The 20,446-nt window shown below is 51.4% G+C and overlaps 1 long non-coding RNA gene across 1 annotated transcript in view; it reads left to right on the forward strand.

Moving 5' to 3' along the window:
* Positions 1 to 19,831, forward strand: part of LOC119151688 — a 40,811-nt gene extending 20,980 nt beyond the window's left edge. The window contains exon 4 of the long non-coding RNA XR_005105506.1: positions 19,184 to 19,831. This is a non-coding gene — a long non-coding RNA (uncharacterized LOC119151688). The remainder of the gene's footprint in view (positions 1 to 19,183) is intronic.
* Positions 19,832 to 20,446: the final 615 nt, after the last annotated feature.

Here is a 20,446-nt window from a genome sequence, read left to right on the forward strand (position 1 = left end):
AAGCGATGAATGAAAAGCAATGATTTAAGTGTGTAATGCACAATGCAGATGCCATGCATTGTAAATACATTTCAGGGGCATAAAATCCAACACAGAGAGCCAGTGTTCCACGAAAGCTGGGAGTCCAAAAATAACTGTAAAAATGAATTGTCTGTCGGGACGAATCTCTCAGATCCCAGCCAATATTTACAGGGTTACGATATACAACTGGGTTACTTATTGGCATAAATGCCTCATTTTAAAATGCTGATGATAAACTAAAAAAAAGGTGAAGGAGTTATTTGACTGATTACTGAATGCCATGGATTCCCTGCATTTAATTTCATACTTACAGGCTATTTACTTATCCCATGTTTATGGGTATGCACTTTAGCTTCATATAAATCTCTCTTTCTGTCTGTTTCACTGCGTTCTTTTCTCTTTTGCCATCTCATCTGCTTCTCATGGTCCCTCTCCTGAAACCACATCACAGGATCTGATGGGCAGAATGGGAATCCGCCTCTGGTCTCTATCATAAACTTGCCAATGTGGGCTATTGTGTTGGGAGCCAGTGGTCACCAGATGGTGCTTCATTGCCCAGGGTCTGTGTCGCTCCTTTAGCATTGTGTTTCCCCCCAAGATCTACCTACCCTGGCTGAGGAAAGTGTAAGGACCTTGAGTAATGTACCTCAAGGGACAACATGCTTCTGGGTGCGTTGGGCACTTTGCAGCCTCAGCCATGCAGCTATGAGCTGCCCTTGCAGAGCCGAGGTTTGTTAATACACGTGCTCAGCCATATTCGCCCCATCCGTGTACCTGCGTAGGAAAGTTAGCATGATAGCATAGGATTGAATGCTGTCTTCATGTGAAAAGCAGTCCACATCACCTTGAGTGGATATCTTGCTACCTTTATGTACTGGGCTTGGGAAGACAGGGCAGACATCTCTGTGTCTTAGCATGCCCCATGTTGGGATACCTATACCTGTGGATGTAGATGAAATAAAGCTACCTGCTCTTAGCCTGGGTTCCCAGACAGCTCTTGAGTGTCTGCAAAAGGACTGGCTTATGCAGGTATCCTTGAGAGGTGGAGGTAGTTACAGAGGGCAACCTGAGGTATGGGGCTTTTCCTGTGAAAAAATGTCCTCCAGCCAGGAGAGACCCAGGAACAAATCCTGCACTTGGTGCCTGTATGTTCTCAGGAGGTCCTGGGCATGGTTGTGCATGTCAGCTGCAGAAAGGGGATTAATGCAGAAATAAAGATTGAAAATAAAACACTGGGAGCAATGGCTCTTCCTGAATGCAGACAGATGGAGAGAGCCTGGCATAATTACATTTAGCAAAGGGCTACCATGAATGAAACCAATTAAAGGGAGAAGCAATGCTCCTATGAGAGCGAGTGAGAGAGGAAGACAGCCACCTCTCTGGGTCTTCTTGGGTATCCACCTTGCATGGGGGGTGAGCCATGCACAGTCCCCAGGTCATGGGTGAGCTTGCGTGTGCACCTGCCTCCTGGCTTAGGGGGACTTCATTTATCTGCCAGGGTAAAAAAAGAAGGAAATGGGAAACATTGGGTGCTGGCAGGGCCAGCGCGGAGCTGGCTTGCAGCCAGCCCCAGCCTTGCTGTCTCCATTGTCTCATGGCTTTAATGCATGCCTAGAAATCCAGTATTTAAGATTCAGGTTACTATTGTAAAGCAGAAAGGTCGTGCTCAGCACCACTTGGTGTGGATTCCTCCAGCAGCAATTTTGCCTGCAATACCCCATGTTGGGACAGTGTTGGCAGAAGGCCTGGGGCCAGGAGGCTGCGAGGAGCACGACTTTGCTGCCTCTGGCATGGCGTGTACCTTGCAAGTGATGCTTCTGGCTTTGTGATTTAGGGAGGTCTGTGGGAGGCAGAGGGTCCAGAAAGCCACGCAGAGGAGAGGGTGTCAGGCCAGGTTTGCATATACTGGGTGGCAACAGCTGAGTGTGCCTTGCTGACAAGCTTGGCAGAAAGTCTAGCAAGGCATGTGCAATGTGTCTCTTCCTCTGGCTCTCACTGGGAAAAAATTGGTGGGAGCTTCACGACTAGCTGCTGCTGGTGACCAAGACTAGGAGAGGCTTTCGGGGCTGTTCCTCCTGATTTAATTTGTAGTCCCAGAAATAGCTGTTTTCCAGCTTTCCTCCCTTCTCCTACTATCGTGATCTCAAGGACAGGCACCTTTTGGGTAGAAGAGAAGCTGACAAGGCTGGACTAGAATGATTCACAAGGGTTTTAGTGCAAAGCTCGAGACTTGGGTTGTCTGTTGCAAACCCCCAGCAACTGTAATCAAGGGCTGTTTGCAAGTTTCAGTTCTCACTTAAAAGTAATAAAATGATGCTAACAAAAATTTTTTTAGGGACATACATCATCAATGCAGGGAAAACTCTAGAAACGAGTCAAAGACCTTGTAGGACTTAGCGTTACTGGCCTGAAAAAAATCCCTCCAAACACTTCTTTTTTTGGAGTCTGGCTTAGCAATTATGGGGATCCAGACTCCGCATGTTCAAAGATCAAGGCTGACAGTCTAGGGTGCTGTGTAACACCGAACAGGGAGTGAAGAAGAGCCTGACAACTCAAAGTGTCATCGATTTCATTGGTTTGGGTGGTGGCTGGCTTGGGTCCCATTTAAGCCACTAGATCTACTGATGATTTTCAAGAGTGCTTCCAGCCACTGTCATGTGGCCCTGGGCACAGAGAAACTTGTAAGCAAAGGTCTGTGGTGTGTGCTTTGGCCTCTGAAAGGTAATAATTGGTGATGTTGGTCCCTGGCACCCTATTTTGTCAGAGACCAACCGAGGGGTGCACATCTGTGTACATGCTTGTGGAGGCAGCAGGGACAACGCTGTACAGATGCAGCCTGGCTGTGCCTGTGGACATACATGGGTCTGTCTCGCCCCAGGGACAGCTTGCAAAGCAGCATTTGACTTCCCCATTGCCAGGACTCAGGGAAAAAAATATCTTTTAAAACATATTTGGTCCTTGCTTTAACTGAGAGATCATATACTGTGGGCAGTGCTGTGGGAGACTCTGCTTAAGAGCCAGAGGAGGTGATGCTATCTCTGTGGTGTCCTTATAGGACCATGCAGGATCTCCCCAGGCTGCTGCAGCCATGTCCCAAGCTGCCATTTGGACCAGTGTCTCAGGGGAATGTGGTCCTTCAGTCCATTTGTGATACTTTTCATAGGTATCACCCAGGCCCCAGTGGCCACTTGCCTGAATGTGCAAGTTTTAATGTTTCTTATGCAGAAGCGTACTGGAGCTCTCCAAAATGAAGGGCAAACTGCATGCATGAGTCTGGACTTGTGCAAGCATTTAAAGCAGCTGTAGTCCTGCACCATCCCCAGGCTAGGCTTCCCAGTGTGGCACTGAGGAGCAGGGTGGCAATACAGAAGACTCACAAGTGGGTGCCAGGCTGGGACCCGTCGTACTCATTTTGCTTGCAATCGGGCAGATGGGTGATGTGGCAGAGAAAGCTGAGAGCTTGTGGAGGAAACAAATGGTTCATGTAGATAAGTGCTGGCTGGGGAGCCCATTAGGGGACTGTTTACTTGCAAAGGGAAGATCTTTCTTACAGCTCATTGCATTTCTGTAGGCTCTGACTGACTTCTGCATCCTTCCCACCCCCAAATGCCAGAGGTTAAAGGAGTGCCTGCTATTGCTGCAAGAGCTTGAGAATATGGTAGGAAGTGGCTGATCTCTGCTGCCTAATGGACAGCATGCAACATGGCTGAATGCTGGGATTCAAAGGCTCAGGTTTCTGCACTGTCGTCATCTTTCTTCTCTTCCTTCCTAGCCCCTAGGAGAAGCCACCCTGCTAATACCATGGGATGTTTCCATAGATGCCTCTGTGGGTGCGTGGATGCGGAGGGGAATGTCTTGCTGAGTGCAGTGGGTGAGGGTGGTGATGATGTGCCTTATTCCAGCTTTGGGTCATGCACACTGGGGGAGGCGTGGCTGGAGGAGCAGAGGTACATCCCCTCTGCTTGAGCTATTCCCAGCTGCAGCTGTCTCAAAGCTCTGCAGAGTGCTCTTCTGCCTCCTTTGGGGAAGAGCTGCCTGCATTGTCCCATTTGGGTGTGGGGCGTGCAGAGCTGGCCACAGATGCCTGCTGCAGGCAAGGCTTTGCCTGCTCTACACTGCAGTGGCAGAGCCCTGCTGCTGGGGTCAGCCCAGGATTGCTGGCACCAGTGTTCAGTGGGGCCAGCACACTTGGCGGTGGGGCTAGGAGCTGCGTGGGCTCTGCCAAGGAGGGATTCTCTACATCCTGGCAAATTTTCACACCTGCCTCCCCTCATCAGACCCACTCAGTAAGTTTAACGCTGGCAGGCAGAGGGACACTGGGGTGTTCAAACTGCGTGCTGTGTGCCTGAGGGACTTGCTTTATGGCTATGCAGAATTAGTCTGTTTTCTAGGCCACCTTTGAAAACGACTGAAAATTTGCTTTCCCATAGCCTAAAAACTAAGCTCTGTGTTTGGCTCCTTAAGTGACAGGCAGGGACTAGAGGTCTCCTGTGACCTGAAAGCCCAGCCAAGCTGTGAGTGGCTCAGTGAGGGTGGAAATGGGGTTTGCAGTTTGTTTTGAACACAGTCAATTTTGCTGTTGTTGTTCCCCCAGTCTGGGCAGCAGTGCCACAGAGGTGTCATCCTCCCTGATCATCCCAGCTCCTCTTTGCTGCCTGAAGTTGGTAGGGCAGCAATGTGTCCTTCGGCAGGGCTGTCTGCTTTGGGAGGGGCTGGGGCGGTGGTCATCAGGACTGGCACCTCTTTATCGTTGTGCCTTCATGGCTGTGTGTGGAAAGGGTGGGTGGGCATGAGGCCACTGAGCCTGGGGAGAATGGATGTCTCTGGTGATGACCACTCGTTTTGCCACACAGCCCTGAGGAGTGGGAGGCTGTGTGACAGCCCAATGGAAGCTCTCTGCAGGTCCTCTTGCCCGAGGAGCTGGCAGTGACACATTTCTGACATGAACTGAGAGGAGATGCTGGCGTCAGATCCCGGTCATGTCATCTGGGATCAGGTACCAAACCCAGCTGTGGCTGCAGGCAGTGAAGGAAGCAGGTGCCCTGAGCACTGCTGAACATGATCCGGAGCTAATCCCGGGGCATCTGCTCCCTGCACATGCCTGCAGTGAGGTGCCATCCTCCAGGTCTTCCAACCCTGCACCATAACTGCTCCTGGGGCTCTGTGGCTTTCTGTAAGTGCTGCCAGAGTGATACTGTGGATGCCGGAGGGATGTCGGCTGAGGATGTGACAGGTTCGCACTGGGCTTGCAGTCAGATGACGGGTGCCAGCTTTGCAGGGTGCGGGCACAAATATCTCAGGGGGATTTGCTTTCCTGCAGAGCCTATTGCTCTCCCAGGAAGATGGAAAAATTCTGGTCCTAAAGGGATGAACACTGTCTACAATTTGACGGCAGACATCCCAGAAACCATAGGGAATAAAAGACACCCACCGGTATTTTTTTTTTTTAATTTCTCCCTGTTTCTGTCTGCCTATCAGCCTGTCAGCCAGCTAGATGCTAATCCACAGCAGCAGCAGCAGCACAAATAAAGCTAGACTAGAGGGATGCTAATTTATGCCTGGATTTCATGCTTTGTTTTACTTCCCCACTTTATTGGACAGAGTAGGCTTTGTGAGTGACGTAAAATGTCGCGTGTGCTCTCCCCATGGCAGGTTCCTGCACATGCAGCAGGAGAAGTTCATTTCTCTGTAGCCTCTGCAGCCTTGCACGTGCCCTTCATTGCCTTCCCTGGGTCACTTGGGGGGGTTGTTCCTGATAAACCCCCGGCTGGTGAGGGCTCACTGTAAGTTTTGCTGCGCTGCATTTGAAACCCAGGGATGTGTTTCCAGTCTCATCGTGCTTTCTATGATGGTGCCAGCATTTATGCATCTAAACTGTAATTTTTTACGCTCTTGCTGGGTAACCAGACTAGAGCCTCTGCAATTTGCATGAATAAATGTCATGTAAAATCATCTGTTCATGGGTAGTGACCAGCCGAAAAGTTATGTTGTGAAGCAATCTGTTCTGAGTGATCCGCAGAGCTATTTAATACAATGTTGAGATTTACACCTCTCAGCGTCTGAGGGGAAAAGCGTGAATAAATTTAAGGTCACAGCCCGGAGGTGACCTTACCTATGTGGTGCAAGTAGGTGAGGAGTTTTATCACCTGTTGCCTGTGAAACCCAGAGCATTAAACTGCGTGGGTGAGCAAAAGAGCCTTTGAAATGCACTGGTTTAGAATAAAGTAAAATTTAAATAATAGTCAAATAGGTGTTAATTACAGAGAGTCTTGGATGGTTTCTTGCAAGGGTCTTGCATGGGATCCACACCGGGATCCTTGGGGTATCAGAAAGGAAGGATCAGCCCCCAGAGCCAGGGAATATGTGTGTTGAAGGATTGCTGAGGTCTTCAGCTCCTGTTAGAGGTAAGGGGAAAAAGATGCCCAAATACCTTTGAGTCTCTGTGCTTATGAGGCTGCTCCCCTGCAGTCAAGGCTTTGTGAGCAAAGCAGCAAATCACCAATGAAGGAAAGAACACCCGAGATGGAGCTGGAGGGGGCTTTGAAGTGGCCACATTGGTTGGGAGCTACGAATCCCCCTGCTTTTTCACTCAACTTTTTCACAGCTGCTGCTGACCTCTGCAGAGCAACTTGTGGGGAAGAGCCCAGACGCGGGTCTTAGACTGAGGTCTGTCCTCAGCTTCACTGGGTTAAATCCTAAGTGAGGATTTAATTGCATTCAGTAAAAGCTGCCCAAATTTACAGCATGGAAATGAGAGCAGAATGAGTGTCCTTGTTTCTCTTTACCATCAAATAGCTTTTCTCAGCCTTGAGTCCTGGCAAGCTGATCTCTGTAGGGTTTTATTTCATTCAGTGTCTGCATTGCCCTATTAAAACCACATCTCTGTCCCTGAGTCCCTGCATGTCACTGTATGTCGAGTGCTGATCCCTGTGTATTGGGACAGAGGTATGTGGCAATAAAACTGCTCACAACTACTTGTTTGGATAGAAAGCAGAGATTTGCTTACTTGGCAGTAGCTTCCCTTTTTTAAAGCAAAAATGTTTGCACAGGTGACTTTCGTTTTGTCGCAGTGGTTCAGGGAAGGAAATGTTTTGCTGTCATGCATATTCTTGGGTTTCTGTGTGATGTTTTGTCCTGCCTCGTTTATAGCGATGTCCAGAAATCTCTTAGCTTTCCTCTTATGGAAGCCAAACAAAGGTCCAGGGTGTGGATCTGGCTGCAAGAGCAGTGTCAGGGGAGCTGGGCTACCTCTGCCACACTGAGGCAGGGCTCTTTTGTGTTTGCATCACAGCTTTCCTCTTCTCTGACTAAGCTGATGGACAGGAATAGTTTCATACTCCTAAGGTGCATCTGTTTGTGTAGGAGTACGTGGGATTGTGGCATTTGTGTTTGCAGCTTTTACTGGGCTCCTCAACCAGGCTTTCTTTGGGCTGATATCTTCTCAGATGAGAGAAACCTCTGGACAGCATCGCATCTTGTGTTGTGCAGGTCTTCATGTGCAAACACCATAGGTGTACGGAGGTATCTGGCTTTGTGTGGGTCTCAGAGCCAGCCTCTTCGAGGTCTCTTTGTTTTGTCTCCCTCTGGGTATCTTGTGTGGATGCATTTGCATATATGGAAAACGTTGTCATCATCTTCTCCCCCTCCCCAGCTCCTGTTCCTTTCGCTCTCCTGACTCGTGGGCTTTTCCAGCTGAATGGTGTCTGCTGAGGCCAGCCAAGCATGGTGGGGCTGGGGGCTGACACCCCCCATCTACACCTTTGCTATTTCCTTCCCCAGGAGTGGCACTGGGGGCATTTTTTTCCTTTTTTTTTTTTTTTTTTTTTTTTTTTCCCTCCTGATATTTAATAACTAGCATTAGGCAGTTGGGTCCTGAAGGGAGTCTGGTCCATTCCCTGAGTCCCCAGCCCTGACACCCTGCTGCTCCCTCCCTTTCTTCTTACACTGTAGCGTGTCTGGCAGCAGCACCAAAGAGAGCAGTCCAAACTGCACGGCAAGTCTGCTTGCTTGCTCTAATCTACAAGGCCAGGTTTAAACACTTTTTGTCCCTGCCTGGAAAGCCTTGGAATAGTTATATTAATAAATCCCTTGCTCCTCCATGAAGATATCCTTCCCAGGACATTTTAAGTCACTAATCCTCTCCAAGGCATCTCTGGCTCCATCTTCTCTTCCCACACCCTTATCTGGCCCCCGCCCCCCCCCTGCAGAAGACTTGAATGCTTGGAGGCTTCATCCCTCCAGTCTGCCATCTCCCTGTGCACCTCTGTGCCCCCCTGCTCCTGCTCCCGCTCCAGCTCCACTGTCCCTCTGTCCTGCTGTCCCACTACCCGCCTTGCGCTGGGGACAAGCTGAGCCACTGGAGCGGCCAGGGGCGGAAGAAGGGGGTGGAGGAGAAACAGGGCAGCTGCGCGGCTTGTGTTAGTAAACACTTCCTTGGGTTCACATTTTAATTCCTTACCCCCCTTCCACATCTTCTCCCCCATCCTTTCCCTTTTCTATATGCTCACACAATGAGACCATTGTCAAGGGGTGATTTGAATGAGGGGTCTCTGGGCATGTTCCCAGCATTGTCAAACAGAGTGGGAAAAAAACCACAACTCCAGCCTAGCCAGGAGGACCAGACCAGACTGAGACAGATGCCTAAATTAGTGACAAAGCCTTTTGAATGTCCCCCCTAGACAAGGGTTGCCTTGTGCATGCGTGCGTGTGTGTGTGCATGCTCGTGGGTGTGTATTTGTGGCTGGGTGGCAGCTTGCATGTCTCCCCATGTTAATTAGTTTTGCATGCATGTCTGATAAGGTGCCAATGAATATATTTGTACTCCTTCCATTGGCGAAAGCTGTCTCGGCGGCGGGGGAGATGTGGGGCAGCAGGGGTGTGCTCAGTGCAGCCTGGCAGCCTGGGGTAATTGAGCTGTGCAGATCCAGGAGAAGAAGGGGCGAGGGTTGCTGCTACTTGGTGCATCAGTGGAGCTGGACTTCCCAGCAATGGGATCTGCTGCTTTTGTTGCAAATCATGGAGAGTTTAAAAGAGAACTGAAGCTTTTTTTGCTTCACTGGGTCTTTCTCTTCATCTTTGCTGATTGTCTGGCTGAGGGTCTGTAGGCTCTTTCTTCTCCTCTGCCCTGTGTCTCTCTCTCAAGTCCCTTAAAAGGTGTTTATTTCCAATGGATTTGTATCCATCTTTGTATATACACATACCCATGCGATCACTCACACAAAGCCCCAGCAACAAAACCTCCACCTGCTTCTCCAGAAAGGGAGTCAAATCTGCTACCAGTTACAAAATATGGGAAGGAAGTGAAGCGTGTGGGTGCCAGGGGTGGAGCAGTGGAAACAGGCAAATGGAAATGCAGAACAAGAGTTGGAGAGACAGAGATAACGTGCTCTATAAAGGATTTATCAACATTTGCTCAGGATAGAGTTATTAATTATCAATGCAGAGAAGAGTCTTTCTACATCCCCAGCGTATGGACCAGCACATAATGTCATTCCTAGAGTGCTGTTATCATCCACCCATCCATCCATCCATCTGTATTCTGTAGATTCACACAAGAATTCATTGTACATTTAGGGATGTAAACACCAGTTCACATCTAATTAATTTCCTGTCTTAATTAATTTTGCATCCTTTCCCTTAAATCAACAAGGCTTAAGAGCCCACATACATTCCTTGAGCAGACTGGGAAGAAGCTCTAGAATGGGCCAAGATGTCTTTTCTCCCCATGCTCCTGCCTGCTTCTGAGCAGTTGCCAGATGCTGAAAGAACAGGGAATTACATGGTGCAAGGCTGCTCTGAAGCAGAGGTAATTTTGGAAAGTTTTGGTGTAGCCGGGCTTGTCTGCTGTGGAGTCTGGTGGCACTGAGCTTCATGCTAGCTCCCATCCGCTTTGCCCTCTCTTCCATACTTGGGTCCTGGTGCTGACGGTGAAGGGATGGAGAGCAACAGCGGATACACCATCGTGCAGGGCTGGTCCTGCAGGGAGCCGGGATGGGAGATGGCTTGGTAAAAGTAGCAGAGTGTGGGTTCGACTCCTGATGTGCTGGCTGGGGAGGAAAGGGAAGTTCTTGATGAACAAGGGAAGGCGGCCATTGGCATCTGCAGGGTTTGGGTTGGACAGGGGATGATGCCTCTTCCCTCACTGGCTCTGCAGCTGCACTAGGCTTTCCTCTGTGCCGGGAGGAGAGCTGGGAGGTGATATGAAGAGATGGTAGAATAGCCAGGGAGTGGCAAAGCCACCTGCCTGAGGGTGAGCTGACACATCCCTGGCAGGGCAGAGTGGGCTGCAGGAGAAGCTGTCCTTTATGCTCAGAGAAGTCCAGGAAGGCAGGCAGGGCCAGGCTGCCTCCCCATCAACCTGCACTGGGCATCTGCGAGGGAGCAGTCATGGGCAGCCTCAAGAGTTCCCCAAAATCCTCACTGCTGTTCCAGCAGTAGGTACAGTGGGCAACTCATGAGTAATGTGCAGGAAAAAGGGACTCCTGTGAAACACAGGTCATCCAGTTGGAGAACAAAGGCAATTTTGTGTGACTTAGCAGTGCCTAATTGCACAGGGTGAATAATGAGCAGCCAGGGAGGCAGCACTGCGGTCCCTCCTGGCAAGCTGCAGACGGTGGCTGAGCCCCACGTCTGGAAACCCTGAGTCGGTGCTAGCAGATCGTGGGTATCCTCAGAGAGGTCCAGCCCCAGTGCTCTGCATCTGTGCCCATTTCAGAGTTGTCTGGGCTCCTGCACTGCAAAGTAATTGTGTTAATTCCACATGGATGTAAGAGAGGAACCTGCCGTTGGAAAGAGTCACTCTGTCGTTGCTTGAACCTTTCATTTGCTCATAGGGTGAACGTGTTATCCATGCCTAACCCAGATGTAAGGTGGCCTTTGATCACAAAGGAGAGCCACGCACCAGCATCCTGCAAAAGGCTGGCAATTCCCTCCCTGGCCAGTGCCTCGTCCCTGAGCAGGGGCCTTGTTGGGGACCCCTTCCAGTTGATCTCTCTCCTCTCCTGTTTGCGCATCCCTGCCTCCTTAATTCTGCTCCCAAGCTCTGGGTATGGCCATGGAAACCGCTTTGTCAGAGCTTCTTGCCAGGTTGATCTGCAGAAGGTTGTGGTTTTTTTTCTTTCCCCATTGGGATGACTATTCCCACACAAGCAAAGCCTCTTAATGAATCCGTGGCAGCAAAGTAGGTAACACGCTCGCCCTGCCAAGGCTGCTTGGCACAGCTGGAGTCACGTAATCGGGCTAGGCTGCCAGCCGGGAACAGAGCGGGAAGAGTTAAACTGAGGACAGTGCAGGGACAACTAATCCCCAGCAGGAAGAGTAGCAGAGACCTCCCTGTCCTTCATCATCCTCCCCCTCCATCCACACACTCTTCCTATGTCTCCACCACATCCTATTCCTCTCCCACATCCTCCCTTTACTTATTTCTTCTTCCATCTTCCTCATCCTCCTCTTCTCCATCGCTTTCTCACTCCTCCCCCTGTCAGTTTCCCTCCTGCCCCCCTTTCTCCAGCGCTGTCTCCTCACATGCTCTGTCATGTCTCCAGGGCTGGTTTTCGAGTGGGACCGAGGGACGGTGTATTTGGGCTGCGGTGGAGGTCACAGCTATATGGGGATTGTTTAAAAGAGATTTGCCCACATCCCAGCCCATGTGACCAGCCTCAGCTGCAGGTCTCTCTTTCTTAATCTGGAGATAAGCGTGATTATCCGAGGAAGGGCTGTTCGGAGCTTTGTAACTGTGACAGGGGAGCTTTCAAGTCGCACTTTGCTGGCAGAGCAGCGTTTAAAGCCGGGGAATCAGATTCCAAGCGTGGCTTTGCATCTCTTTTCTGCTGGGAGCATGGTGCAGGGCTGGCAGTGGGGATGGGAGCTTTATTAGGACTTTGCTTATGATGCGGAAAAGGAGTTAAGGGAGGGAAACAGGGGGAAGAGGGAGGTGAAAAATTCCCAATTTGCCATTTCCCCATCGGTGGTGGCATAGGAGGGATGCACTGATCCAAGGAGAACAGGCCAGCCTGAACCCTGGTGTAGAGCAATAAAGTCCAACAAGCCTGGGGTCTGGCTTATTTTTAGCCTGGGGTCATGTCTTCTTGTTCTGCGCTCCCCCGGCTTGCTCTGTTGAGCCCCTCACACAAGAGGTCTCTGGGGCCCTGTTTGGAAATGAAATGCTGCTTTAGCAGCTCCCATGGCACAGCTTCCCTAGGCGAGATGGCAGAGCCAGCTTTGCTGCCCGATAAAGACATCATGCCCCAGCGCTCAAAGCAGCTCCCCGTCCCCATCCGGAGGAATATTTGCTAGAGATGGGCCCTTGTTGGGCATCTCTGCAGCCGGGGTGGGAAGACAGGGACATAGAGCAATTGTATAGTTTAATATCCTATCACTGTCTTATATTGCTGGAGGCTGAAATATTTAACATCTCATGCAAGGGGCATGGTCCCTGCAGGTTTCTTTCACCAGGACAGGCAACAAAACAGGGTTTAGTGGAAATGTTCAGCTCTGGAGCAGGCACTGCTTCTATTTGTAGACTAGAAACTCAGAGCAGAGACTTGTAACAGCGCTTCTTTTGATGGAGATGGGTCAAGGAGAAAGAAACCTGGATGCACACCAGGGGCGAGAATCTGGGGCGAGGTTGAATCAGGACAAAGTGCCAACGCTTTGGACCGTCACTTGGGCAGGACTTGCTGTTCTTGCTGTATCCTTCTTGGAAATGGTTCAGATCCCATCGTGGCAGCTGAGGCCAGCCTGATTCAAAGGATACCCTGAATCCCATACGCTCCTCCTACATGCCCCACCACCCATTTTTAGCAGCTAAAAATATGCAGTGAGAACACCAAACAACCCCTTCACCTGGGTTTGTTAATGGAGGGGCAGTTGCTTGCCTGCATTAGAATGCCAAGGGAAAGAAACATCCCTCTTCTTCTCCCGTGAAGGCACATCTAATTTTTGCATCATTCTGCCCCTGTGCCTAGCCAGCCTTAAAGCACCACGGGACATGTACCTGTGCTCAAAGATACACAGATTAAAACATGTGTCTGCAGGGCAGGTAGCTCAGTTTACCTCCACTGGTTGCAGAAGGGAAGCAGTTGCAAATGCATCATCTTGAGAGCAAGCTCTGAAACATCTCCCACGTTGCCTGCACTCCCCCAGAGCCCTACACAGCTGCTCTGTGGGTGGAAGTTCTGTTTTCCTTGTACCCCCATGAACTTTATTTTTTGCTGTTTCTTTTTGTATGAAGAGATGAATACTCTTCAGTGCCTACGGCTTATTTCAGGGCTTTGCTGAGGATCTGGCCAGCACATGTAGCCTTACTTCAGGGCATGGCTCTTGAAGAAACTAGAAGATGGACACAGCGTCTTTTTCATCTAGTGACTGTAAGACCAAACAGCCCAAATCCCAGCCTACAGCCATGTTGTGGAGATAACGCCCATGCTCCAGGGGAGAACAAGAGCTCCCCTCAGGATCCCACAGCCTTGGATCCGGCAGCGGGAACGTGGGCAGGAACATGTAGGTGTTGGCATGTGCAGGCAGGAACACGTGTACACTGGGACAAGCGTGCCCATCTCTGCAGGCACAGTCCCACGCTGCCCACACACCAGCCCATCTCTGTGCACTCACCCCATGTGGATCTGACCGAAACGTGGGCTTGGGGGCATGGGGTGACTGCGAGGGCTGATGGTAAATTTACTGATGGTAGATGGAGGGAAGCACGGTAGAAGGAATTAATGGAGAGATCCATTTGAGATGCAGCAAGGAAAGGTTTCCTGTTGCAACACACAGGAGAAGGAGCTAAAAAAGGGAGCAGCATGTTAGAGAAAGGTGTGAGTTCAAAGGCTGTGCCAGGGCCAAGAAGAAGGAAAGGTGGCAACCAGGAGCAGTTTGTGTTCCTTAGTGTTGGGTGATGCTGAGAGTGAGGGAAAAGCACCGGCTGCTCTGAACAAAAGCCATCAAGTGGGGAGATGGAAATGGGATAGAGGGGACTAAGCAGGAGCCACAGAGCAACGAGCACCAAGATCAGGGGTTTTTGGAGGACCAAGTGGGTGGCTTTTCATGCTGGAGTGAAGGATGGGCTGGAGAAGGGGGATGGCACCCAGTGAGGATGTGCAAGGTGGTTCTGGCCCATGGACAGGGAGCCAGCACCGAGTCTCACAAGTCACAGTCGCAAGGTGCCTTTAGGATGGAGGAGCTGTCGTGGTGCCAGGGCGGGTGGTTTCCCAAAGGTGAGCTGAGCACAGAAGGTGAGATGTGACCAAGATTTCCAGGAGAGAGAGAAGGAGCTCCACAGTGGGGTTGGGAAGAGCCGAGTCATTTCTCTATAAACAGCACATTAGGCCAGATGCTGGGGTTTGAGCACAAGCTGGGCAGTAACACATGCAAGAGACTGGAAAGTTCATTCTTCCTCCCATGTCTGCACAGCATCCTTGAGCCACGCCAGTGCTGCAGCCTGTCCTGCAGAACCAGGACCCTTCAGGGACCAAGGGGTCCCTCTGGAGACCGAGCGGAAGGGAAGAGCTCTGCCAGCTGCGTTTGGATTCTCCTTAACTCACCTGACCTGCAGTGTCCACCATCACTGCGCGGGCGGCTGAGACCCAGAGGTGATTGAGACCCTTGCTATCATTGCTGCTGTTCAGGGCTGTTTCTTACAAGGCCCCTGACACCTTACTACATGAGTCCAGTTTCTCTGGTTGATTAAAAGCAAAATCCTTGACCAAAAACCCCATAATGTTTGCTTGCAACCTCATTGCCATAGTAACAGAGGTCCTGAGGACACCTCTGAAGTAGGTCAGCACGGGCCCCATTTTGCTGCATCTCCCATCATGGCACAGCTCCACAAACAGGGTATACCTACCGTGGTCTAGCCAGACATCACCCTGGCACAGCCCAGACCTGCCTGGGGAAAAGCCAGGCTGGAAAGTTGCCCTCCGGTGACAGCACCCAAGGGTGCCAAGGGCTGTTCTGCACCCAGTCACAGGAAAATTCTGTCCCTCCTGCTGCCCCCGTGCCAGTTCATTGGTGTTCCCCAAGTCAGGGCTCCCTTCCCAGCCTTCCTTCTCCCCATCCCCCACCATCTCGCTGCCTCCCTCCCCCCTTTCCCCCAGCGCCTCTCCTCCTGCTTTGCATAATTTTCCATTTTCAGTGTCCCCTTTTCTTTTTCTTCTCTCCATATGGTGCGTCCCCCTCTCTGCCTGGCGCAGGAGCCGTCCTTAACAAGCTCGGCAAAGCCCTCTCTCTCAGGGGCTTCACATGAAAGATGCTCTGTAAAAACAGAGGCTGGGATGGAGCCCCCCCTTTTCCCCCCTTGATTTATATGGGGCTGGATGTGGGAACGTTTCTGGGTCGCGCTTTTGAGCCGCCGGGTGCCCGCGCCTGTTCTCTCCAGCCATTCAGCGCAGACCCCTAAGGCCAGCTCGTCCCCTGCCTTTGATCTGCAATGCAGAAAGAGTGGCGGGGCAAGTTTCGACCACTCTAGTTTGGACCGAGCCCTCGTTTCAGCTGGCAGAGAGGGATACCCTCCTGCTCAGTGTCCAGTGGTCTTTTCCAGCCGACTGTTTCGGTTCCCTCCTACATCCCTGACACCACGAGGACCTTTGGCCCCACCAGGTCCAAGGTGCTGGGGCTTGGGGAAGCAGCAGGTTTGCAATACACAGCGACTCGGCATGTCTAACCCATCACTGCCCCTCTCCTGCTCCACCACAGACACTGGCCAGTGAGCACCCAGCCAGCCAAGCCAGGGGTGGAGTGAAGGGTGCCGGGGCTGGCAGCGCCTGCCCAGCATTTGATGGGTTAAGCTGGTCTCCAGCTAATTTCTCCCAGCGGCTCCCCTCCTCCTCATACTTCTGTATGCAGCAGGCAGGGCCTCAGCGCAGGTTCCTGCACTGAGCTGTTGCCAGGGGAGTAGTTAGGCGAGTCTGAGCTATGCAGGGAAAAGGCCTGGGCTGTCAAAGTGTCTGAGATGAACCATAGCCCGGTCCCCCTGCAGCTGGGCCCAAGCATGCATCAGCCCTTGTTTGGAGCCTGGGAATGGCAAAGCCCAGGGAGGTTCAAGGGCAAACTTGCTATTCATTAGTCAGGGGTCCTTGACGTTCCCACTCTCTGTCTCCGTTCTTCTTCTTCTTCTCTTTTCTGTCCCTCTTTTGACAGATTCCTGGGTGCTTTTGGGGAAAACTCCCCTCCTCCTCCTCCTCCTCGCCCCAGCAAAAGCCCTCCACATAAACTTCCCCAGCAGACAAGGCAGGAGGACAATAACGGCAGGGCCATGATGCAAACGAGAGCCAGCGGAGCAGCCTCATCCCCTGGGTGTCCTTTCTCCCTGGTCCTCCCCGTGCTGCTGCGGGAGAGCCAGCTGACACATTCATTTCGCTCATCTTGCCCATCACCGATGTTTTATTATCTTGATGCTTGCAGGAAATTGTAACTTGAGATAAGAGAAATGTCAGCCGCCTTCTCCTCTCTCCCATAGCCCAAAGCACCAAGAAGTTCCTCCATAGGAAATGTAAATGCTTGCCCAGGTGCACAGGATGAGCATGAGATGGAGGGAGCCTCGAGAGGCCATGTGAGCATCTCCACCAGGAGATAAAACTCGCAGCGTAGGTGTAACACGGGGCTTCCCTCCCGCCCCACCAAACAGAATATTTCAGAGCTCTTAGAAACCGAAGCTCCCTTGTAATTATCCAAAGCAAACAGCACGTGTTATTAGTTTAAAATTATTTTTTCTCCCCCCTCCCCGGGCCCCTGGAGCAGAATGGAGGTGTAATTGTGCTAAGGAGTTAGCAGGGGAGAGCACAGCTTTTGGTCACATTCAAGTTGGAGGGCTTGAGCCAGGGAGGCGGTATGAAAGGCTGGTATTTGCATAAGCAGCGTGCATCCTTACAAAAAAGAAAGATATCAGGGGCTTGCAAAATTCGATCAAGGCTTGGAGGGAAGAAAAAAAAAAGGGGGGGGGGGGAGGAAGGGAGGGGGAAAAAAATTGACAGTGAAAAAGGTTTTTCTAAGTAACACCCTGGCGAGATTAAATTGTCCAGAAAGTTTCTCCGTGTGAGCCGGTGAAGCGGAGGCTGGGCTGAGGGCAGGGGAGGAGTGGGGTCCCTCCTTCCCAGCCTCAATAGGGGATAGGAATCTGATTAGGCAGAGCGTCCTGCATCCATTTGCCATTATTTGAGGATTTTTTTTGCCCTTCCCACTGCCCAGAATTGCTGTGGCAGAGAAGTTTGTCAGCATATAAACCTCAGCACTGGCTTTGTAAGGACACAGGGAGGCACAGGACAAAGTGCCGGGGCAGAGGCTGAGCTGCATTTGCAGTTATTTATGCACTCTTTTTTAAAAAAAGAGAGGGATAATGAATCCACATGCTACTTTGCGGGACGCTTTCCCTGCACAGGGCATTGGGGAGGGAAGGCAGTGCTGGGCTGGAGTCGAGTCCTGGTGGAGCACTATTTTTGCAAAAACCCTCAATGCCAGGCTGAGCTTTGCCTGCAGAGAAAGTGTGTGCAGGAGGTTTGGGCTTTCCTGAAGCTTATGTCAAATCAGTTGGGTCAGTCCAGCCCCTCCTGCCGCCAGTTACTAAGCATCAGAAGGTGCAAACCCACCAGGCAGGCAGGGCATAATTTCCAGGGTGGGCTGATGTCTCGTACCAACAAACATCCTATCTCTCTGCACCACAGATGAGCTTCTCTGTAGATCTCAGCAAGCTCAGCCTGCTCAGGCAGAGGGCAGGGGCTGTCACTGCCCAGGGCAGGGGTCTTTGCCATGCAAGGTTTTTTCCCTGGTGAGCACAAGGGTTCAGCCACCTCCTCCTCTCCTGGACTTGTGAAAGCACCCGCCACCGTTCAGATCTCATCTGCCCTGACCTGAACATCCTTGCTAGACTTGGGGTATTGGGGGTGACTCCTAATGCCACACAGGATAAAGCAGTGCTGCACCTTGGCTTCTTGCAGCCTGGGTGTCCCTACACATAGGCCAGCATGAGGTCTGTCCTGTCAGCACCCTAATTCTCCAGAGAGTCTCCAGGTGCTTCTCCAAACCCGTGCACATGGGGTGGGGTTGGCTTCTGCCTCTCTGAAGCTTTAGTCTTGCTTCAAAGTTGCGAAAGGGAAGGGATTTTCCTTGGATTTCCATCAAGTGTTTTATGAATATTGCAATAAAGGGGTTACAGAAGATCTATTTTTAAGAGAGAGAAAAAATACCCATGAAAATTGCAGCCTGGACCCCAGAGTGTAGAGTATTTGCACAGTTCAAAGAGTTACGGTGGTTCATCCAGTCGCAGCCCGGGAACGTCGTGGTGCGACCTACAGCAGATCACATGCCAGCTACTCCCAGGGCGGCTCATTAGAGAGCCACACAGAAGATTTATCTCTTAAAATGGGCTTGCAAATATTTTATAAAATTTGCAATATTTTATAAAATTACAATTTGGTGCAATAAAAGGAATAAATTAGCCAGCTGATGGTTCCTTTTTCACTCTGGATCCAAGTGTATTCAAAAACTAGTTGTATTAGTCTGCACTCCTTCCAGCATAACAGTTTATAGGCAAAGCAAAAGGAGGATGGCAGAGGGATGGGACTAGGGGCTGTGCTAGGGGATCCATACTCGCTGTGGGTAAAGCAGAAAGGAAGTAGAGAAAAAAAATAGGAAAAAAGTGGGGAGAACCTGCTACAAGGTGCAAGATGTGTGGGGCAAACCCTGGGAGGTGTGAGGACAGCTGAGAAGGGGACTTGCACTGAGCATCACAGCTTTGGCTCCAGCTTGGTGGCTTGGTATCACTTTCTCCAGCCAGGCAAGGGTGCCGAGGGCAGGGAAAGTTAACATGAAGATTAAAACATCAGAGCGCTGTGCCTTTAGTGGCTCTGACATGCAGAGTAATCCCATGCCCCAAAGCCTAGGGAAGAAGGAAAAGCGGCAAGCCCTCCCCTGGCTGGCAGTGTGCAGGGCAGGCAGAGGTAGAGGAATGAGGCGGGTGCGGGGGGAACTTGGCATCTCGGGGACCACAGTTTTCCGCATTGGGAAGGGGTTAAGGCAGCCTGGAGCCATGGCAAATGTGCGGTGAGGAGGGAAAGAGGGTTGGAGTTTCGCTCCATCACTGAGCCAAGTTTGTCTGTTCTCAGCTGAGCACTGCTGGACCGTTTCCGTGCCAGAAATCATAACCACTCTATTTTTTTCCTTTCTTTTCTAGATCCCAGCAAGTAGAGAAGGGACTTTTCAATCCTGTGAGCTCCTTCTTGCAGTTGGCTGCCACCTGCCCAGACTTGCCGTCTGATGTCTCTGGGTTTCTCCAGGAGGGCCCTGACCTGCTTCTCCGATGGCCCCAGAGAAGAGGCAGCTTTGGCTTATGGACACAGAGGGTTTCTGCATCACTTCGAATCACGCCGGTCCAGTCGTGGGGAGGGAGCCAGGGCAACACGGGGAGCCAGGGATCATCCCACATCACTCCTGTATGTTGTCTTCAGTGCCCTAAACACCCCAGAGCATGACCACTGCACTCAGGCCGAGAGATACGAGTGAGCCACTCTCTCACCTGCCAAAATACTGGGTGCGTGATGGTTGGAGGGAGCTTTTAATACTGGGCTTTGCTCATGGAGCAGAACTTGGCCCTTGCTGCTTTTCACCCCCGGTTGTGCAGTGCTGCGGGAGCACAGCCATCCTGACAGTGCTGTGCTCAGGGCCCAGAGGACCGTGAGTCTGTCCAGGCCCAGCAGCCCAGCTGCTGTTTTATTGCACCCTCTCTGTTCCTGTAAGAGAAACATTACTGGCTGTAATTCTCTCCCATTAAAATCCCCCCCACCCCATGCACTGTTGGAAATAAACTCTCCCTTTTGCAAAAGTGAGCCGTGTGATTTGGTGCAGTTTTGGGATGGAGGAGGCAATGAGCAGAAAATAAATGCAAGCAAACCGACAGGGAAGCGGGAGCAGCCGAGAGCCAAGCGGCTGGGCTGCACCATGCCCTGCATCAGGCACATTTCCCTGAAAGCCCAAGCGAATCCCTTGCCGCTAAATGATCTTTATTTGGTTTGAACCCCGTCTGGGAAGTAACTGCTAAACCCAATGCAAACAGACCCCCGTGAAAGAATATAATGAATATGTCTCTCAAATGATTTGGAGCCCTTCTGCCTGCAGAGCAGGGTTCCCCATTGTGCCCAGCTCCTGGCGTGCTCGGGGCAGGCTGCGCGAGGTGGCCGCTTTCCCAGCTGAAATCCGAAAAAAGCAAACAATGGGTCAAGGCCGGCATTGTGCGAGCCCAGGCAGGCAGAAGGAGCGCAGCCCGGCATGGCCAAGTTCAAGGCTGGGCAGGGGGCCGGGCGCGCAGGGATGCTAACAGGGGCTGCGCGGGGGCTGTGGAGGCGTGGAGCAGGGGGGTGGGGGGCTCTGCATGCCATTATCCTGTGCAGCCGCAAGCACCCAAAAACCACCTTACGGAGAGGCAGTGGGGGATTTGGGT

The sequence above is a fragment of the Falco rusticolus genome, chromosome 7, assembly GCF_015220075.1.
Source record: "Falco rusticolus isolate bFalRus1 chromosome 7, bFalRus1.pri, whole genome shotgun sequence".
In the NCBI taxonomy this organism is placed as follows: Eukaryota; Metazoa; Chordata; class Aves; order Falconiformes; family Falconidae; genus Falco; species Falco rusticolus.